The following is a 5,578-nucleotide window of genomic DNA, read 5'->3' as shown; positions in this document are numbered from 1 at the left end:
TAAAAGTTTGGTTTTTTAGTGCTGAAAATGCATTTTCAGCTCGCACTGTACACATTTGCTATGTGAGGCATTATCTCATAAGGGAAATACTGGACAATCAAATTAATGACTTCCCAGGCTTCAGGATGCCTTTTTACACTCTATAAATGTGGAAATTTACATTGGAAACGTTTGGTTTAGCTGTTAATGAAGTTTCGTTTTTTTAGTGCTGAAAATTCATTGTCTGCTGGCGCTGTACACTTTTTCTAAGTGTTGCAATATCTCATGAAGGAAATACTGGACAATCAAATTAATGACTTTCCAGGCTTCAGGATGCCTTTCTACACTATATAAAGGTGGAAATTTACATTTGAAACGTTTGATTTAGCTGTTATAAAAGTTTGTTTTTTTAGTGCTGTAAATGCATTTTCAGCTCGCGCTGTACACTTTTTCTAAGTGTTGCAATATCTCATGAAGGAAATACTGGACAATCAAATTAATGACTTTCCAGGCTTCAGGATGCCTTTCTACACTATATAAAGGTGGAAATTTACATTGGAAACGTTTGGTTTAGCTGTTATAAAAGTTTGGTTTTTTAGTGCTGTAAATGCATTTTCAGCTCGCGCTGTACACATTTGCTATGAGAGGCATTATCTCATAAGGGAAATATTGGACAATCAAATTAATGGCTGCCCAGGCTTCAGGATGTCTTTTTACACTATATAAAGGTGGAAATTTACATTGGAAACGTTTGGTTTAGCTGTTATAAAAGTTTGGTTTTTTAGTGCTGTAAATGCATTTTCAGCTCGCGCTGTACACATTTGCTATGTGAGGCATTATCTCATAAGGGAAATACTGGACAATCAAATTAATGACTGCCCAGGCTTCAGGATGTCTTTTTACACTATATAAAGGTGGAAATTTACATTGGAAACGTTTGGTTTAGCTGTTATAAAAGTTTGGTTTTTTAGTGCTGAAAATGCATTTTCAGCTCGCACTGTACACATTTGCTATGTGAGGCATTATCTCATAAGGGAAATACTGGACAATCAAATTAATGACTTCCCAGGCTTCAGGATGCCTTTTTACACTCTATAAATGTGGAAATTTACATTGGAAACGTTTGGTTTAGCTGTTAATGAAGTTTCGTTTTTTTAGTGCTGAAAATTCATTGTCTGCTGGCGCTGTACACTTTTTCTAAGTGTTGCAATATCTCATGAAGGAAATACTGGACAATCAAATTAATGACTTTCCAGGCTTCAGGATGCCTTTCTACACTATATAAAGGTGGAAATTTACATTGGAAACGTTTGGTTTAGCTGTTATAAAGTTTGGTTTTTTAGTGCTGTAAATGCATTTTCAGCTCGCGCTGGACACATTTGCTATGAGAGGCATTATCTCATAAGGGAAATATTGGACAATCAAATTAATGACTGCCCAGGCTTCAGGATGTCTTTTTACACTATATAAGGGTGGAAATTTACATTGGAAACGTTTAGTTTAGCTGTTAATGAAGTTTCGTTTTTTTAGTGCTGAAAATTCATTGTCTGCTGGTGCTGTACACTTTTTCTAAGTGTTGCAATATCTCATGAAGGAAATACTGGACAATCAAATTAATGACTTTCCAGGCTTCAGGATGCCTTTCTACACTATATAAAGGTGGAAATGTACATTGGAAACGTTTGGTTTAGCTGTTATAAAAGTTTGTTTTTTTAGTGCTGTAAATGCATTTTCAGCTCGCGCTGTACACATTTGCTATGAGAGGCATTATCTCAAAAGGGAAATATTGGACAATCAAATTAATGACTGCCCAGGCTTCAGGATGTCCTTTTACACTATATAAAGGTGGAAATTTACATTGGAAACGTTTGGTTTAGCTGTTATAAAAGTTTGGTTTTTTAGTGCTGAAAATGCATTTTCAGCTCGCACTGTACACATTTGCTATGTGAGGCATTATCTCATAAGGGAAATACTGGACAATCAAATTAATGACTTCCCAGGCTTCAGGATGCCTTTTTACACTCTATAAATGTGGAAATTTACATTGGAAACGTTTGGTTTAGCTGTTAATGAAGTTTCGTTTTTTTAGTGCTGAAAATTCATTGTCTGCTGGCGCTGTACACTTTTTCTAAGTGTTGCAATATCTCATGAAGGAAATACTGGACAATCAAATTAACGACTTTCCAGGCTTCAGGATGCCTTTCTACACTATATAAAGGTGGAAATTTACATTTGAAACGTTTGGTTTAGCTGTTATAAAAGTTTGGTTTTTTAGTGCTGTAAATGCATTTTCAGCTCGCGCTGTACACATTTGCTATGTGAGGCATTATCTCATAAGGGAAATACTGGACAATCAAATTAATGACTGCCCAGGCTTCAGGATGTCTTTTTACACTATATAAGGGTGGAAATTTACATTGGAAACGTTTAGTTTAGCTGTTAATGAAGTTTCGTTTTTTTAGTGCTGAAAATTCATTGTCTGCTGGCGCTGTACACTTTTTCTAAGTGTTGCAATATCTCATGAAGGAAATACTGGACAATCAAATTAATGACTTTCCAGGCTTCAGGATGCCTTTCTACACTATATAAAGGTGGAAATGTACATTGGAAACGTTTGGTTTAGCTGTTATAAAAGTTTGGTTTTTTAGTGCTGTAAATGCATTTTCAGCTCGCGCTGTACACATTTGCTATGAGAGGCATTATCTCAAAAGGGAAATATTGGACAATCAAATTAATGACTGCCCAGGCTTCAGGATGTCTTTTTACACTATATAAAGGTGGAAATTTACATTGGAAACGTTTGGTTTAGCTGTTATAAAAGTTTGGTTTTTTAGTGCTTAAAATGCATTTTCAGCTCGCACTGTACACATTTGCTATGTGAGGCATTATCTCATAAGGGAAATACTGGACAATCAAATTAATGACTTCCCGGGCTTCAGGATGCCTTTTTACACTCTATAAAGGTGGAAATTTACATTGGAAACGTTTGGTTTAGCTGTCATAAAAGTTTTTTTTTTCGTGCTGTAAATGCATTTTCAGCTCGCGCTGTACACATTTGCAATGAGAGGCATTATCTCATAAGGGAAATATTGGACAATCAAATTAATGACTGCCCAGGCTTCAGGATGTCTTTTTACACTATATAAAGGTGGAAATTTACATTGGAAACGTTTAGTTTAGCTGTTAATGAAGTTTCGTTTTTTTTAGTGCTGAAAATTCATTGTCTGCTGGCGCTGTACACTTTTTCTAAGTGTTGCAATATCTCATGAAGGAAATACTGGACAATCAAATTAATGACTTTCCAGGCTTCAGGATGCCTTTCTACACTATATAAAGGTGGAAATTTACATTGGAAACGTTTGGTTTAGCTGTTATAAAAGTTTGGTTTTTTAGTGCTGTAAATGCATTTTCAGCTCGCGCTGTACACATTTGCTATGAGAGGCATTATCTCATAAGGGAAATATTGGACAATCAAATTAATGACTGCCCAGGCTTCAGGATGTCTTTTTACACTATATAAGGGTGGAAATTTACATTGGAAACGTTTGGTTTAGCTGTTAATGAAGTTTCGTTTTTTTAGTGCTGAAAATTCATTGTCTGCTGGCGTTGTACACTTTTTCTAAGTGTTGCAATATCTCATGAAGGAAATACTGGACAATGACATTAATGACTTTCCAGGCTTCAGGATGCCTTTCTACACTATATAAAGGTGGAAATGTACATTGGAAACGTTTGGTTTAGCTGTTATAAAAGTTTGGTTTTTTAGTGCTGTAAATGCATTTTCAGCTCGCGCTGTACACATTTGCTATGAGAGGCATTATCTCATAAGGGAAATATTGGACAATCAAATTAATGACTGCCCAGGCTTCAGGATGTCTTTTTACACTATATAAAGGTGGAAATTTACATTGGAAACGTTTGGTTTAGCTGTTATAAAAGTTTGGTTTTTTTAGTGCTGAAAATGCATTTTCAGCTCGCACTGTCCACATTTGCTATGTGAGGCATTATCTCATAAGGGAAATACTGGACAATCAAATTAATGACTGCCCAGGCTTCAGGATGTCTTTTTACACTATATAAAGGTGGAAATTTACATTGGAAACGTTTGGTTTAGCTGTTATAAAAGTTTGGTTTTTTAGTGCTGAAAATGCATTTTCAGCTCGCACTGTACACATTTGCTATGTGAGGCATTATCTCATAAGGGAAATACTGGACAATCAAATTAATGACTTCCCAGGCTTCAGGATGCCTTTTTACACTCTATAAATGTGGAAATTTACATTGGAAACGTTTGGTTTAGCTGTTAATGAAGTTTCGTTTTTTTAGTGCTGAAAATTCATTGTCTGCTGGCGCTGTACACTTTTTCTAAGTGTTGCAATATCTCATGAAGGAAATACTGGACAATCAAATTAATGACTTTCCAGGCTTCAGGATGCCTTTCTACACTATATAAAGGTGGAAATTTACATTTGAAACGTTTGATTTAGCTGTTATAAAAGTTTGGTTTTTTAGTGCTGTAAATGCATTTTCAGCTCGCGCTGTACACATTTGCGATGAGAGGCATTATCTCATAAGGGAAATATTGGACAATCAAATTAATGACTGCCCAGGCTTCAGGATGTCTTTTTACACTATATAAAGGTGGAAATATACATTGGAAACGTTTAGTTTAGCTGTTAATGAAGTTTCGTTTTTTTAGTGCTGAAAATTCATTGTCTGCTGGCGCTGTACACTTTTTCTAAGTGTTGCAATATCTCATGAAGGAAATACTGGACAATCAAATTAATGACTTTCCAGGCTTCAGGATGCCTTTCTACACTATATAAAGGTGGAAATTTACATTGGAAACGTTTGGTTTAGCTGTTATAAAAGTTTGGTTTTTTAGTGCTGTAAATGCATTTTCAGCTCGCGCTGTACACATTTGCTATGAGAGGCATTATCTCATAAGGGAAATATTGGACAATCAAATTAATGACTGCCCAAGCTTCAGGATGTCTTTTTACACTATATAAAGGTGGAAATTTACATTGGAAACGTTTGGTTTAGCTGTTATAAAAGTTTGGTTTTTTAGTGCTGTAAATGCATTTTCAGCTCGCGCTGTACACATTTGCTATGTGAGGCATTATCTCATAAGGGAAATACTGGACAATCAAATTAATGACTGCCCAGGCTTCAGGATGTCTTTTTACACTATATAAAGGTGGAAATTTACATTGGAAACGTTTGGTTTAGCTGTTATAAAAGTTTCGTTTTTTTAGTGCTGAAAATTCATTGTCTGCTGGCGCTGTACACTTTTTCTAAGTGTTGCAATATCTCATGAAGGAAATACTGGACAATCAAATTAATGACTTTCCAGGCTTCAAGGATGCCTTTCTACACTATATAAAGGTGGAAATTTACATTGGAAACGTTTGGTTTAGCTGTTATAAAAGTTTGGTTTTTTAGTGCTGTAAATGCATTTTCAGCTCGCGCTGTACACATTTGCTATGAGAGGCATTATCTCATAAGGGAAATATTGGACAATCAAATTAATGACTGCCCAGGCTTCAGGATGTCTTTGTACACTATATAAAGGTGGAAATTTACATTGGAAACGTTT

Source organism: Idiotropiscis lumnitzeri, unplaced genomic scaffold (assembly GCF_059441095.1).
Source record: "Idiotropiscis lumnitzeri isolate Australia: NSW breed Sydney's pygmy pipehorse unplaced genomic scaffold, RoL_Ilum_1.0 HiC_scaffold_67, whole genome shotgun sequence".
NCBI classification, from domain to species: Eukaryota; Metazoa; Chordata; class Actinopteri; order Syngnathiformes; family Syngnathidae; genus Idiotropiscis; species Idiotropiscis lumnitzeri.
Note: the sequence above shows the minus strand (reverse complement) of the source record.